Here is a 17,788-nt window from a genome sequence, read left to right on the forward strand (position 1 = left end):
AGCCTGAAGTTTCCATGCTACTAGCAGATCATCTGCTAGGGGGCCTCTATCTAATCCTGCTTGGTGAGAGTTAATGACTAGGACTGGGAAAAGATAATTCCCTAGATTGGAAGAGGGCACAGTCAAAATTTGTAATATATTCTTGGTGAGCAAATATAAATGTGGCTCCTTCACAGCACCAGAATCCATTAGGTTGAGGTAGAAATGCTTATAGTCAAAAAACATTTATTAAGCTCTGAGGGTATCAACTAAGGACAAAAAGAGTCCCTATTTTCAAAGATCTTACATTCTAATGAAGGAGAGAACATATATACCTACAAAACATATTCATAGTATAGATGAGGTTGTTTGAAAAGAGAAAATGTTAGCAGTCAAGAGAAACTGAAAAGGCTTCCTACAAAAGATGGGGCTTGAACTGCATCTTTTTTTAAAAATTATATTATTTTTTATTTTATTAAAACTTTTTATTTACAAAAGATATGTATGGGTAATTTTTCAACATTGATCCTTGCAAAACTTTCTTTTCCAAATTTTCCCCTCCTTCTCCCCACTCCCTCCCCTAGATGGCAGGTAGTCCAATACATGTTAAATATGTTAAACTATATATTAAGTCCAATATATGTATACATATTTATATAGTTGTCTTGCTGCACAAGAAAAATCAGATCAAAAATGTGAAAAAAGCCTGAAAAAGAAAACAAAATGCAAGCAAATATCAACAAAAAGAGTGAAAATGCTATATTGTGGTCTACACTCAGTTCCCACAGTCTTCTCTCTGGGTATAGATGGCTTTCTTCATCAATGAACAATTGGAACTGGTTTGAGTCATCTCATTGTTGAAGAGAGCCATGTCCATTAGAATTGATCATCCTATAATCTTGTTGCTGTATATAATGGTCTCTTGGTTCTGCTCATTTCACTTTGCATTGTTCATGTGTCTCCAAGCTTCTCTGAAATCATCTGGAGTTATTTATTACAGAACAATAATATTCCATAACCTTTATATATACCATTCTCCAATTGATGGGCATCCATTCAGCTTCCAGTTTCTTGCCATTTCAAAAAGAACTGCTACAAACATTTTTGCACATGTGGGTCCCTTTCCTTCCTTTAAGATCTCTGTGGGATATAAGCCCAATAGAAACATTGCTGGATCAAAGGGAATGCACAGTCTGATAACTTTTTGAGCATGGTTCCAAATTGCTTTCCAAAAGGGTTGGATCCATTCACAGTTCCACCAACAATGTATCAGTGTCCAGTTTATTCCACAAGCTCTTCAACATTTGGCTTGAACTGCATATTGTAGAAAGTCAAGAGTACAAAGGCAAAGATAAGGGGAAAGAGCATTTCAGGAATGGGGAACAGTCAGTGCAAAAATTGAATATGACAGGTGAGTGAGCATGAAGAGTTGAGGATCACAATATAGTTATGAATTTGGATGATTTGGGGACATAGTTTCCTTGACAATAATAAGGAGGATCACATGTGAGGAAGACTGGGGGAAAAGAGAATGAGCTCTGTTTTATAAAGGTGGAAACTTGAGCTGGGAGATTAGTACTGAATTAAGAGGAATCATTGGGACAATGAAAGTACTTAACTCAAACCATTTCCCCTGACTTTGGACCCTTTTATGATGGCTGTATGTATCAGCTGCTCTCCATCTGAGCTGACAGTGTGACTGTGGGCATATTCACCATGTTCTCTTTCTAACTCAGCCCTGATGTAACAAGACTGTTGTCTTGAACATCATTCAAAACTTTCACTTTCTCTGCCATCTTCACCTTTTCCCACTGCATAGTGGAATGAACACTGGCTTGAGTTCAAATCCTGTTTGCTACCTGTGTGACTTTGGATAAAGAAAATAAGCAGTTACTAAGATCTAACTACGTGTCAGGCACTGTTTTAACATTTTTACCAATATTATTTTACTTGAATCTCACAACAACCCTGGGAGAGGGGTAGTTAATTGTAGCTGTTAATTTTCTTATTTTGGAACTGAGCAAACTGAAACAGATAAAGGTTAATGACTTGGTAAGAGTCAAACAGCTAGTGTGTGACACTGGATTTGAACTCAGATTTTCCTGACTCAGCAACTAACATTCTATTTATTAACTCAAATAGTTACATCTAGGTATTGTTCTGGACTTTCATTTTCTTATCTGCATGTATGAAATGGTTAGATAAGATTGCAGCAAAAGGGCCTTTCTGTAGGCCTATCTCTGCTGTACTGATATTTCTATTTTACCTGGAATATTATTAATATTGGGGCTCCTATTCGCTGAGCTAAGAATGTCAATCATAATAATTTGTGTGGTACTTTTGCACTAGGAAGTAGATGAAAATTCCTAAACATTGCCACTAGGGGCTTAAGTTATCATCCATTTACAGTCTATTTCAAGAAATTGTTGTGCCACATAGTCCTATTTTCTTAATATTAAAAAATTAACATAGGAAACAGAATGAAAATAGAATTAATCTTCATCAAAATGGCTGTTAAAATAAAGTCAAGAATCCGGACCAAATTGAAGATGAGTAAAGAAGCACAGAGATAATGTTTCTACTTCGGGGATTTACCTTGATCTCCTTCCTACACAGTAGTCAGGTTTTGAAGTATGATCATAAATTGCACTTGGAATTCAGGAACGTGGCAAGTGCTCTGGGACACATTTACAGGACAATCATGAGCTGAAATGAAATTTACTGTTGAAAGTATATCAAATTATAGCCAAGAGGACAAGGTGAGCAATACCAGACAGCTTTCCTGTTAATCACAAAGGATCTTTAATAAAAAATAGCAGTAAATGATATAAAGGAATACAATTTCAGCTCCTCACCAACTATTAGAGTTACTAAATACAGGAATTTTTGAGAATAGTATTTTTCCGTACCTTTCAAAATACTTTTTTTGTTACATGTGTTTCTAATATTAAGTGTACATTTGGGATCAAAGCCTATGTGAAAGAAAAGAACACATTTAGGCATAAACACTTAGATGGGAGAAGCAATAGAATCACATGACAAGAATTCTTTAGAATGGAGAAGAATTCAATGGGTCATAGAATCACGGATGTTATTGAGGCCAACACTTTTCACAGGTACAGAAACTGAGGATTATAAAGTTAAAGTTAAAGTGATTTGCCTCATATTTTATAAGTAATAGGTATTTAAGACAGGATTAAACTTCAGTCTTATTGATTTCAAGTCCAGGACTTTATCTATTTTTTTTTAATACAAAGGCATCATACACATCAGTGTTTTGCATTGATTTAACATGACACATTTTATTTTCATTTGCATGATTTCCATTTCACACTTTATTGTTATTCTTGTTCAGTTGTGTCTAATACTTTATGACCTTGTGTGCTAAACTGTCTATGGCATTTTCATGGAAACATAATGTAGTGATTTGCTTTTTCCTTTTCCATTAAAGAAAGGTAAGGAGAGTTAAGTGACTTGTCCAGTCATACCCTGCTTAATAAGTAAGACCCAGGTTAGTAAGTATTTAAGGCTGGATTTGAACTCATAAAAATTGTTGTGATTAAGTAGTTTTTCAGTCATGTGTGACTCTCAGTGATCTCATTTTCTTGACAAAGATGTTAGAGAAGTTCACCATTTCCTTCTCCAGATCATTTTACAGATGCAGAAATTGAAGCAAATAGGGTTAAATGGTTAGCTAGTGTCCCAGACCAGATTTGAGTTCACAAAAAATAGTCTTCTTCACTTCAGGCCAGGCATTCTACTTCACCATCTAACTGCCCTCCCTACTACTCCTTGCTCAGGTCCACAAGCAGTCATTAAGACTCCCATAGGAACATTATAATATTATCTAGGTATTAGATGAAGGGTCTGGGCTTAGAGTCCATAAAATTGTTATTTGAATCATACCTCTTCCTTATAGCTTTGTAGCCTCTTCAAGTCATTATGCTTGGTGTCCTAGGCAATAGTCTCCTAACTATAAAGTATAAATGATTTGCTGCCAAGCTTCAGTTGATGAAGTTTCCAAACTGGAAGTTTCCCACAATGAAATTACACTAGATCAAAAGAATAAAATATATTCTATGTCCTGTGTTAGGCACTAAAATTACAAAGACAAAATTTTAAAAAAATTTCATTTTAGGGAGCTTATAATCTACTACTGAGATGGTCTGATAGTTATTTTGTCTCAGAAGATATTATTAAAGTACTAATTATAATTATTTATATGATTTCTTTGACTTAGCTTCATATTTTCTCAAGGTTAAAATTCACATAATGAGATAATAAGGAAAATCTCCTAACTTAGTTAAGGATGAAACTCTAAGTCAATAGAGGAAAGACTTTGGGAGACAATGTTTATGAAGGGAGAAAGGCATTGTCTCTGGGAAGGAACCAAGAACTTTAGTAGTTTATTTGGGAGGCTGTAAACTTATTCAGGTCACAAGATTCTGTTTAATAAATGACTACATTAGTGTTCATGCACCTTTGAACAACAAACTATTTATTACCCTCTGTCTGGTTACTTAAGTGCAGAAAGTGTTCATAGAAAGCGCAGTGGCATTCAGGACTGGCTTTGGAGAATGTGGGGTAAGTGACTGGCTGCATGGCTTGATTTGAGAGATACTGGGCAGATTCCTTTGTGCCTGGATACATTTTGACATTAGGGATTTATTGTTTTGCTTCTTGAAGACCCTTCAGTCCTGAAACAACCTCTTCTAAAGTGCAAATATCGAGAAATGGCTTGTACCTTATCCATGAATAATTCTTGGGTTCTGAAGCTGGAGCACTTTAGTTTGAAATCCTGGCTTTGCCATTTATCTCAGACCAGTTATTAATTTCTCCAGGTCTCACTTACCTTATCTTGTAAAATGGGGAAAGGAGACCTAGATTACCTTTTGTGTCCCTTCTAATAATCCTATATCTTGCAATTAGGAATGAATAAGAGAAGTCATTGAAATGAAATACAAAATAAGTTTTTGGTATAATGAAGGATGAGAGGGAGTATAGGAAGGATGAGAGAATGAATGCTATGAAAGGGAGGTGGAAGGAAGCTATCCCCCTCACTTTACAGATGTTGAAAACAAAGCTTAATGAGGTTATAAATCTCCTCTTCAAGATCACGAAGATTTAATTATGAGTCTTTTTAACTCTAAACTTTTTGTAATTTTTCTCTGCTTAGGCTACCCCAAATAGGCAACTGGGCATATCCTTTAATAAAGATGATTAGCTTTCTAAAGTGTGTCTTTGCCCTTTGATATCACATGTGAGGCACTAATGGAAACAATGTTATTTAGAGATCAAATCCAGAAAACCCTCTCTTCTGAAGTATTATGAAAGTCTGCCTTGTCTGGTAGACAGAGATAATTCTGTTATGGCAAGAAATAAAGTATGTTCGTTTTAATTAAACTTGATTAAACCTACTCATTGTTCCCAATAAAATACTGGTTGGTCAACATTCCATTGTAATGTTGGAATTTCCACTCCAGTCAGTCAACATGGTTTTATTGAACACCCACTGTTTATTTCTTTTCTGGGATGGGGATAAAGTTCTGTCTACACATAGATGAAAAGAAAAGAAAAAAAAAAGAAGTTGGAATTCCAAATATAGTTTTCCTAAAAGGGTAACAGAGATTATGTCAAACACAGAATCTTTCTATCCAAATATACAAAAAAATTCTTTCAGTTTTCAAATATAATATTTATTCTTTAGTTTCTCTGCCAGCAACATGTTGTCCCCTCCAAATTATGTGAAGGTGAGTCTCTGAACCCATGCTGAAGGCTAATAAAGCAGTGATTATTTCCAGCATTCTGTATAATAGGAGAGAGTTCTCATTATCTTTGCCTTATCTGTCAACATAAGGATATTCTTCACCAAGTCTAATATATAGCAAATGAAAGCCCTTGTCTAAGCCTTATCCTTTGAGAGAGAGCAAAAATCTCTGCCCAACACTGATTTACATGTTCAGAGAGAGACACTGAAAGGATCTTAGAAATTGTGGAGCCCAAATTATTTATTTGACAGAAACCCAGAGAATCAAAATGGCTTGTTAGAAATCACATAGGTAATTCATGGCAGAATCAAAATTCGAATCCATCCTTCCACTTTTCATCAAGAGTTATGAACTTCCATCATATCTTCTTAATATCATAACTCTAAGTATCAGTAAATTTCTCTCATAAGAAGAATGATAAAGAGGGGACATCTGACATCATTTATTCCCCCATGAAAGGCAGATAAACAGTACAATATGTACCTGAGTTCAGATTCCATCTCAAATTCTTAATTGCTATGTGACCTTGAACAAGTCACTTAACCTTATCTGTCTCAGTTTCCTCATCTGGAAAATGGGAACAATAATGTTACCTATCTCCTAAAGTTGTTTTAAGGTTCAAATGAAGTAACATATCTGTAAAGTGCTTTACTAACCTTAAAGCTTCCTATAAATACTATTTTTAGTATTATCTTTTTGTTATGTTATATCAAGGGGATCCAATTTCTCTAACCCCAGTGATGTGGAAGACATGGCTGTATTGTGACTACAATCACTAATCAGAGAGTGTTCTTTCCTTGGTGCAGTGTGGGTAGCATTGATGCTTACACGTAGCCTTTTGTGTCCCAACTGGATATAGAAGTTGTAGTCTCTATTGGCAGATTTATCAGCAAAAGTATTGGATTAGTCACATTTTTCTAGTAGTTTACTCTTGAATTTAGATTTTTGGTGGAACCTTTCTCTTGCCTTTTACATAAGATCAAGCTACATATTTTAGTGGATTTTTTCTGCTCTGTAAGCACCATGTGAATGCTTTGTCAGTCAGCACTTTCTGGTTCTCTAAAAGGTTAGCAATCAAATGAGAAGCTCTCTTTAGGATGCTGCAGGGAAAAGGACAGAATGTGTTAGTTATTAGGCTGGGCAGATCTGTTGATTGAGTCAGATGCTGCAAACAAATTCTGGGGATAATGTCAATGTTCTTTAATAAAACAGTGCTTTAATAAGTTGGAGGGAGGTCTCTGCAGGAATGGAAATCCCTGTTTGAGCAGAGTGTTAGAGACAGTTCTCATTTAACACAGAAAGGTTCACGTCTGGTATTGGGACAAAGCTCAGCAGTATGGCCTTGAATTGACATTGATGCATCTGGTTTGTGCACACCTCCAGAGGCAGAGAATTATCAGTGACAGTCTTAGACTGCCATGGAAAGTACAGTTGGGAGTGAGAGCTAATTACTTACTTAGGGGAAATAGGTGTTAACTCTTTCTGCTTTACCAGAAAGGAGGTCTACATAACAAAAGCTAACATAATTGAATGGTTTTCTTCTTTGATTATAATTATTCTTTTGTTCTTATTGCCTTTAAATTTTCTTGTGCTTTTTATCTACCCTTAATAGATGAAAAACTTGTAGTGTTTCCTCTCTTCAATGGTTGATTTTCTTTGTAATTCTCCCCCCTTTTTGGGTAGAAAATTTATTATTATTATTATTGATATTTTAATAAATTTTAATTTATATGGTTGGTTTTATATCAATCAGTTCTGGATATAATGCTTTTCTGTCTTCATCAGCACTAAATGAACCTGCTCCTTAGAACAAATATTTAAGCAAAATCCAAAGACAGTGATTGTAAACGACAATATATTCACTTTTAGTACTCCTCTTACCTTTTCCCCATCCTGAAAAACATATCTTCATGTCTTCTTTTGGAGACAAGTTTGATCATTTTAATTATTCAGCATTTGGGATCATTTTAGTGTTCTTTCTCTACTTGAAATATTGATATATTCTGCATAGACTTCTGATATTACATACTTTATTTTCTAACAGTTTGTGCATGTCTCCACATTTTCCAGATTTCTTCACTTCTTTTTCTTGTAGCCCAATAATATCTTAAATTCATTTTTAAAGATTGGCCTTTCTATTGTTGATGCTTCAGTGAGGGATAGTGGACTGAGTAGGAGAAATTGGTACATATCTTGCTGATGCTTGCTGACTGAGTGACCACAGGCAAGTTCTTTAGTCTCTGGATTCTCATAAAAATGATATTTAAGGGTTAAGCTTGTATCTCATAGTGCATTTTGATACTGAAATTCAAATATTAAATTAGCAGGAGATGAAGACAATGAAAATGAATATTATTAAATAGATTTAATCAGATTAAGAGGAGTGTGTACCCCAGTCTAGAGAATTATTTGATTGGAAAAGTAACTCTTTAAGGTTCTAACCTTGTAAATTTTGACTGCATTAGAGAAAGACTTTTTCTATATTTTTAAATGGATCTATCAGTTTCTTTCTTGGCTTCCTTTACTGTTTTGCATTTTTCTTTGTTGAGAGGAGAGTTCAGTGGCAAAACTCACTGGACTATGAAGTAATGGAAATACTATGAAAGGGCACCTGTTCTTATGAAATTTCTAGATCTATCCTTGGGATAAGCTTCAGATATTGATCTGAACCTAATGACCCATCTAAGCATGGCTGCATGCCATTGTTATTCCTCTCTTTTTTTAGAACATCATGTGTTCCATTACATAACAAACTCTTGTGTGGGGTTGATTCATTAAAACATGGACTTAAAGTTGGCATAGGTGGTTGGGACATTGCCTCTTCTCTTCTTTCTAAAGAAAGTTGCTCATCATTTTTGGTTTTTATTAGCACTACTCTTGTGGGTAGAATGGAAGAATGGAGATAGAACATTTGAATTAGTTAATTTCATATTGTCTCAGAAATTGCTTTAAAGAAAGCATAATGATTTAAATGAGGTTAAGACATTGTGTTCTCCAGTCACATAAACATGTTTTCTTCAGTCTTAAGTACAGTTAGCTTTCATTTTAAAACCAGGGAAAATGGAGGCAATAATAGTTATCCCAAAGTGAAATGGATTTCTCTGGAGATGCTCAGGAAGAGGCATTTTGTCAGGGATATTATAGAAAAGATCCCGATATTGGAACTCTTTCAGCATTTCCTAATGATTGGTGCATAGCAAATTTTTATTGTTCTATAAAACTTTGATTTCCAAAGATTCTCTTTGAAACCAATAAAATTACAACTAATTTATCCTTCTCCCAATTTTCTTGTGAACTATTTTCTCCTAAGTGTTAGTCTTCTAATTCAGAGCTGCCAAAACACCACTGACAAAGGGTAGAATAGTTCCAAGGAGAAAATCTGAGAAAGCTGGGAAACTTTGAACTATGTGATTAATTAATATTATTTTATGATTTAGTGATTGGCCACAGTGATTTGTCCCAAATCTCAGACTGTGGAGATGGAATGCCATTCTACATTTATTCTGCTTAGTTGGGTAGTGCCTATTCTCAGTGGCAAAATGTTAACCAATCAGGCAGTTTTTCAATGAATCTCTGTTTCTGGCAAAGACCTAACTGTGAATACTATCTTTAGAAGGCACTGCCATATTCCATTGTTGATTGAATCAATATGTTTGGTAACTAGAAAAGAGACCACCAATATAGCTATCTTTACTGTTGTCACTCGTATATGTAAATTCAACAAGTATTTTTAAAGTACTTGTATGCTTGAGATTATATTAGGTGTCAAGGGGCTAGGTAACACAATGAAGTGAAGTACCTGAAGTCAGGAAAATCTAAGTTCAAATTTGACTTCTGGCACTTACTAGTTTTGTGACTCTTGGAAAGTCACTTAACCTATCTCTACCTCAGTTTTTTTTTAACTGTAAAGTGAAGATAAAAATATCTCCCAGGATTGTCTGTAAAGATCAAATGAGATATTTGAAAAATACTTATCACAGTATCTGGCTCATAATAAGTACTTAATAAATGCTTCTTTTCTTTGTAAGTCTACAAATACAAAAAGCAAAATAGGTCCTGCCTTTGAGGAACTTATATCCAATTGGTAGAAAAATTACTTGTAAATGGACAATGCACCTGTAAACGCACAATGTGTATACAAATTAAATGTATAGTAATTGGTTATGGGCAACTAGGAAGGTCAGTGGATAGAGAACTAGGCCTGAAGCTAGAAAGACTGAACTTCCTAAGTTTACATCTGACCTCAGTTACACTAGCTGGGTGAATCTGGGCAAGCTAATTTATCCTCTTTGCCACAATTTCCTCATTTGTAAAAATGAACTGGAAAAGAAAATGGCAAACCTTTCCAATATATTTGTCAAGAAAACCCTATTTGAGTTTCCAAAGAGTTATACACAATTGAAAAATTACTGAATAAAAACAAAATAGGGAAAGGGAGACACAAATAATTTTACTATTTATTATTTCTGGAAGATAGGCATTTTGTAGTATGTGGCACCTGGGCTGAGCCCTAAAGAGAGCTAAGGGTTCCAAAGGCAGAGCTGAAGAGGGAGAACATTCTAAGGTTGGGGAAAGGGGTGGTGCAGACAGAGATGAAAGACAACTTATGGGTATAGGAAGCATTACATGTTTAGGTTTGACTGAATGTGAGGGAGAAGAGTGAGTAATTAGTCGAAAAGAATAGATTAATGCTTGATGAAACAAGCTTTCCAAGGCAATCTCCCAAACTAAGCCCCAGCTAGCTTCTTCCTCACCTTGATAGGGTAATATTTTTTCTGCAAAGATGGCACTCCTGATATTTATAGATTAACTACTACTCCTTCCTCATGGTCCTCCTTCCCATCTCTGTCCAGTGCTCTACAGAACATGTTTATCAATTATTATGTATGTCTGTAAAATGGCAAAGGTTCCTTGGATATGAACTCTGTTTGGATTAGGAATCACAGCACATGAGTTGAGTCCGATGTGGCAATAAGTGCTATATTTGAAATCAAAAGGCCTAGATTTGAATGCTAGCTGTGCAGCTTGATAGTTGAATCATCTTGGAATGCTCAATGATAAAATGTGTGGGTTGTTCTAGAAAAGTATCCCAACTCTGGGTTCTCTGATCCATGGAATAATAGAAATGGGCTAGGAACATGGGACCCTTATAGGGGTGAATGAGTGTGTCAACAAGCATGTATTAAGTACCACTCCTGTGCCAGGTATTGTGCTAAGCAGTGAGGATGCAAAAAAAAAAAAAAAAAAAAAAAAGACAGCCCTGGCTCTTAAATTCAGCTTAATAGGGAAAGACAATGTGTAAACAATTGTGTACAAGCAAGCTATCAATAGGGTGAACTGAAAATAATCCAAGAAGAAAGATACTACCAGAGGGATCAGGAAAGGCTTCTTATCTTGGAGGCAGAAGTGAAGAAGAAGAAGAATATTTCAGGCATGGAGGACAGCTAGTGGAGCTACCCAGTACAGTATGGGGGCTTCAAAGAACAAAGAGAAGAGGAAGAGATTTATGAAAGAGAAAGTGGAAAAACACTAAAGACAAACTTTTCCTATTTTGAAATTTTGGTAGAGGTCAATTTATTATTCTACTTAATCTGGCCTGCCCGGTGTTGGACTATATTGCTACCCATAAGAGTGACTGATTGCTCATTGTGTATAAAGAACTGTCTGGGGTGTTCTGGAATGGAGGGGTGGATGGTAGGACATGGTGATCCTTGAGCAATTCACAGTCCAGCTGGTGGAAGTTTTGTTCTCCTATCTTTCCCCTAATAGCTACTTATTGAGTTTATTTCTAGCTTTTCTCTTTAAATAATGAAACCCAAGGCAAAAAGTAGACTGTGATAAAAAAAATTGACTTTTCTAATTTTTGATTGCCATCTACTTCCCAAAGCCTTGATATTTCATATAGTTAATAATAGCATTCTTTTCAGAGGAAAATTCTTAATTTGAAAATGTTGCATATGGCCCTTTTTATCAAGGGACATAGGCTGTCAAAATAAATAGATCTAATTAAGAGCCATTGTTACAGAAATGGCCATTTAAAAGAGTGGAAGCAAATAGAAAAAAAAAGACTATTCTTTAAAATAAGCTGAGAATAATCACTATCCCTTTGTTGATGTTTTAGGGTATTTTTTTAACATTGTTCAGCTAAGTAGGACTTGACCAAAGTGGCTCACTAGAACCTCACAACATGTTGCCCTCCTTTCTACTTTAGATGGTCATCAATATGTTTTGGATACTTATTGAGGTGAGATGAGTCAGTAGATTTGAAGTAGTTGGTACTTTTTAAGAAAAGCTCTTGGACCTGGGAGTATATAGGTAGGTCTATGATAAATACCAAAAGCACCCTAAGTGTTCTCAGATCTATCTCTTTCCACACATACATCTTTAATCTAATCTAGCAGAAATTTAATGAACAGTTACTATGTGTTAGTGAGCTAAGCCCTAGAGATACAAAAGAGAAATGACACAAATTCAATTCTGCCTTTAAAGACTTACATTTTACTGGGGGTGGGAGGGTGGGGAACAGTGAGATGAGGATATAATATCCATACAGATACATACAGTTTATCAGATTAAGTAGTGATGGGAGGCTAAGAAAACATCCACAGTGCTCTGAGAATATTTAAGGAAGGAGAGAAAATCTTCATCTTGGGAAATCACAAAAAGTTATATGGAGAAAGTGGCCTTGATAGAAATGAAGGATTCTGAAAGGTGAGATGAGGCAGATATTTATGAATTCCAGTCATGGGGTGTGGCAGGTGCAAATGTGAATGGGTAGAAGATGGCATGTTGAGCCTGGGGAACTGCTAGTATTGAAATTGGCTGAAGTACAGAATGTGAGTGTGGGAGTAAGGTGAAATAAGGTTATAAAGATAGACTGAAGATAGTTTATCAGGGTTTTAAAATGCCAAGTTAAGGAATTTGTATTTTATTCCAGAAACAACTGAAGATTACTGATTTGTTTGTTTGTTTGTTTGTTTGTTTTTGGATGATGGTGGTGGTGGTAGTGAGGATAGAGAGTTGAAAGCTTAAACTTATACCTTGGGAAGATTATTTTTTTTCAAAGTGTATAAAGGATGGAATAGATAAGGAAGAAATTGAAGGTAAGAAGGCTAATTGAAAGTTGTGATTATCATTTATGTAAGTGGTAATAACAATATGAAAGCGGGGAATGGGATGGATGTGGGAGATACTGAAATGTAATCAATAGAGGTGCTTTGGTATGGAGAGAGGAAAGAGTCAAAGATAAATGAGATTTTGGATTTGAGTATTTTGGAAGATTGTGGTACCATTAATAGAATTGGAAAAGTTTGGAGAAAGGACAGGTTTGAGAAGGAATAGGGAGATGATAAGTCAATTTTATATATGTTGAATTGTGATTTTGCAGAGAAGAAATTCCCTAAGAGGAAATAAGGGTATCTCTAAAGAAAATCAAAGGAATATCAGCGTTACAGATAGTTTGGTAATCTCCCACCAAATTCCTTTTATGACACAGACATGGTACTGATACCTAAACCAGGTAGGACAAAAACAGAGAAAGAAAATTATAGTCAATCTCCCTAATGAATATTGATGCAGAAATCTTAAATAACATATTAGCAAAGAGATTACAGAAAATCATCCCCAGGATAATACACCATGACCAAGTAGGATTTATACAAGAAATGCAGGGCAGGTTTAATATTAGGAAAACTATTAGCATAATTGACTATATCAATAACCGAATTAACAAAAACCATATGATTATCTCAATAGAAGGAGAAAAACATTTGATAAAATCCAACACCCATTCCTATTAAAAATTCTAGAGAGTATAGCAATAAATGAACTTTTCTTAAAATACTAAGTAGTATCTATTTAAAACCATCAGTAAACATCATATATAATGGGAATAAACTAGAACCATTCCCAATAATTTCAGGAGTGAAACAAGGTTGCCCATTATCACCATTACTATTCAATATTGTATTAGAAATGCTAGCTTTGGCAATAAGAAATGAAAAAGAGATTAAAGGAATTAGAGTAGGTAATGGAGTAATCCATAACTTTAGCAAAGTTGCAGGATACAAAATAAATCCACATAAATCATCAGCATTTTTAATATATCATTAACAAAATCCAACAGCAAGAGATATAAAGAAAAATTCAATTTAAAACACCATTGATAGTATAAAATATTTGGGAATCTATCTAGCAAGGGAAAGTCAGGAACTATATGAGCAAAACTACAAAATGCTTTCCACACAAATAGTCAGATCTAAACAACTGGAAAACTGTTAAGTGCTCTTGGATAGATTGAGCAAATATAATAAAGATGACAATACTACCTAAACTAATCTACTTATTTAGTGCTATACTAATCAAACAGCCAAGAAACTATTTTACTGACTTGAAAAAAATAACAATAAAATTCATATGGAAGAACAAAAGGTTAAGAATTCCAAAACTCATGAAAAAATCAAGTAAAAGTGGCCTAGCTGTACCAGATCTAAAATTATATTATAAAGCAGCGGTCATCAAAACCTAATCTATTCCACTGATCAACTAGTGTATTTCTTAGTACTGGCTAAGAAATACACTAGTTGATCAGTGGAATAGATTAGGTTCACAGGACAAAATAGTCAATAAGTATAGTAATCTAGTATTTGACAAACCCACAAACCCCAGTTTTTGGGATAAGAATTCACCATTTGACAAAAACTGCTGGGAAAATTAGAAATTAGTATCACAGAAACTAGGCATTAACTCATACTTAACACCATATATCAAGATAAGGTCAAAATGTATTCATGATCTAGGGATAAAGAATGATATAAATAAATAAATTAGAAATTTTTTTTTTCTTTTTAGATCCAATTTTTCTTGTGCAGCAAGATAATTGTATGTATATATATATATATATATATGTATATATATATGAATATGTATACATATATTTTAACATGTATTGGAATATCTCTCATCTAGGGGAGGAGGTGAGGGGAAGGAAGGGGAAAATTTGGAACAGAAGATTTTGCAAAGGTCATTGTTGAAAAATTACCCATGCATATGTTTGGGAATTTTCTTGAAAGCACTGTTGAAGAGAAACATTTATATATCTGGAAATAAATCTTTTTTACATAGTGTCCAAAAATAATCTTAGTGGAATTTTAGGTTTTAACAGATTTAAACTCCACTAACACTTTTGGAATACCTTGTATTTATGGAGTGTTCACATTGCTTTATTGACCTCAAAATCATTCATTCTTTTAATTTACTTTTGTGATAGGAGACATAATTTTTCCATTTTATTAAAAGAAAAAAATGAATGGTAGCATTATTTTTTTAATTTAATAGCAGCTAACTGATGGGATAAGATTCCTTTTTTCCTCTTAAATTATTGGCATTCATCTTAGAGAAATTTAGGGACTGGAAGAGTCTGTCATTTTTTGTCCAAATAAGCCTTGCCACTCTCCTTGGAGATAAGTACAGTTGAAGTTTCACATAGCAAATATCTAAGAGTCTCTGTTTAACAAAGCTGAATGTTTCTGAGAAAGTCATTGTTCATAGGAACTATTGAAATAGAATTTTGGAAAAAATTGTTGATATGACTGAATTTGATGAAACTTTTTTTCCCATTATAGAGTCTGTTCATATTTTAAAGTCTTCAACCTATATAGGAATTGGAAGATTGTGGAGGCTGGAAATCTATACAAAAAATTTATACATACACATATAATATTATTAAGATACATTTGTAGCTAATTGAGCCACAATAGGTTAACCTATCTGGGATACCATTTAAGATATTTCCTTTTCCAGAGTGCTCACTGATTAGTTCTCTAAAAGAGTTTATTGGAAACTTTACTGTGAAACTGTTTTCTTCCCCAGGTCTACCATATATTCAGACTCATTTATGTCATTGCTGGATTTGCCATTCATCATCACCAAGGTAATTAATTGCATTGACCTTCCAAATGGTTAATGGATGCCTAAATTGGAAATAGGTTTTTAATGCTGCCTATGCAATACTAGTTTGGGGGTGACCCCAGAGACATTTGCTGTGAGTTTGGCAAAATAACTCTAATTAATTGTGAAACCCGCTGCTTTCAGCAGAACTCCCTTTGCCAGGGATTCTTGATTCTTTCCCTTCAACTTCTAAATCCAAGAGTATTTCAAAGGAAATTCAGTCCAAACGTTTCTGATTCATTTACAACTATTTGCTCAAAATAGCAGCATTTCATAATAGTGACATGCTATTCACAGATTCTTAAAAAAAAAAAAAAAAAGATCTTTATAACTTCAGGAATAAATGGAACTCTGATTCCCCCCCAAAAAAAGACTGGAGACAATGCACAGAAAATTCTTTTATCTTGGAAAAGCCATTCTCACATCCATGCTGTCCTACATAAGATGGAAATCACAGGAACAAACTGGGGAGCCAACCAGGGCATACAGCTCAAGCTGTTCTCTGATCAAGGGGTCCAATGTGTGAAGTATCCATCCTGAGGGGATTTAAATTGAATGTTTCTCAAGGCTTCCACTTGTCGCTTTGGGGATTTATATAAGTCCTTAATTTATAGGAACCTATATAATAGTTTATAAACCTACATGCAAGGATGACATAGGCCATCACTGTGGAGTCCATGGGCTGGAAATCATAATTGTCTATTTCTAGGCTAAGAATACTTAGCATCTCAGTTTGTAAAAAAAAAAAAAACAACAAAAAAAAACATATTTATACAGATTCTAGTGTATGGTAAATGCTATCTTTTGGACATGGAACTTTAGTACTTATAATGGAATAAAAAGTTGTCACCTCTCAGTGGTAACTCACTAGGAAATTGTCAGGATATTTATTTGGCCAGAAAAGTAGGAATGAAGAGCATTGATTCAGAACCAGGACACCTAAATCAAACCCAAAACAAGATATTTCTAACTGGGAAAATTGCTATATGGAACATGAATCTCCATCAACTACACAGACACTCAAATCTTTATCTGAAGTTCCCAGCCCTTTATTGTCCCCCTGACATTATGTCCCCACTGGGCTTCACAAGCTAGACAATAGGTTAAATAAAAGCTTATTAACACAATGTCCATAAATTCAAGACAGATAAATTCTATACTGCCTAGAATGGTGGTTCTGTAGTCAGGAAGACCTGAGTTCAAAGTTGCCTTTGGAAGCTCGCTGTGTGATTCTGGGTAAGTCACTGGACTTTTCTAAAATTAGAAGGATAATAGCATCTATTTCCCAGAGTTTTTATGAGGATCAAATGAGATCCTATTTGTAAAGTTTGTGGCACTAGAAACTCTAAATACTAATTCCTTTTCCCATAGATCCTGGAGGGGAGTCTTGCAAGAAAAAAAAAAAGTAACTTTATTTTCATTTACCTCCAACTTAAATTGATCAGTTACTTAAGTTATTTAAAAACATTATTCTGAGGACTCCATACATTTCATCATACTACTAAAGGGGTCAAGAACTCCTGGACTAGATCATAAAGGAGCATTGTTGCTTAAAAGTGATGTCAAATCTTGGTCAAGTTAGTAAAATTCAGTGTTTCTTATTATCTTCCAATTATAAGATGCTGTTATGAGAAATAAGTAATTGTTAGGTAGGAGTTCTGATTTCCTAGCTTTGTCACTAGCTTGACATATGGCCTTTTCTAGAAAGTCCCTTTTTCTCTCTAAGCCTCAGTTTCCTTATCTGTAAAAAGAGAGGATTGGGTCAGATGATCTCTTAGTATCCTCCTCTCAATGTACTAAGATTTGAAAAAAAAAAGTTTACGGTTTTCATTAGCTATTCCCAAACATATTGCATGTTATTTATGGTGATAATAGAATCACATACCTTTCTTGAACTTAACTGCCAAGAATTCCAACTCTACTGCAGAGAGCACAATTCCACTGGGCTGGCCACATTGTTTGAATGCCAAATGTATGCTTGCAAAAATTAAAAAAAATTATGGAGAACTCACATGTGGCAAGCATTCACAAGGTAGTCAGAAAAAGTCATGCAAGGACACTCCCAAGGTCTCTCTTAATAACTTTAGAATCGA

At 34.6% G+C, this 17,788-nt stretch overlaps 1 protein-coding gene across 2 annotated transcripts in view; it reads left to right on the forward strand.

The window, feature by feature from the left end:
• PDE4D (phosphodiesterase 4D) overlaps positions 1–17,788 on the forward strand; it is a 1,915,283-nt gene that overhangs the window by 109,248 nt on the left and 1,788,247 nt on the right. The window contains exon 1 of one of the 2 annotated variants that reach the window (XM_074282452.1): positions 15,640–15,678. The exons of the other annotated variant lie outside the window; for it this stretch is intronic. The gene's annotated coding sequence lies outside the window, so the exon portion shown is untranslated. Of the gene's footprint in view, positions 1–15,639; positions 15,679–17,788 lie in introns of those variants that run through there. 2 annotated transcript variants of the gene reach the window in all.

Source organism: Sminthopsis crassicaudata, chromosome 1 (assembly GCF_048593235.1).
Source record: "Sminthopsis crassicaudata isolate SCR6 chromosome 1, ASM4859323v1, whole genome shotgun sequence".
Lineage (NCBI taxonomy): Eukaryota > Metazoa > Chordata > Mammalia > Dasyuromorphia > Dasyuridae > Sminthopsis > Sminthopsis crassicaudata.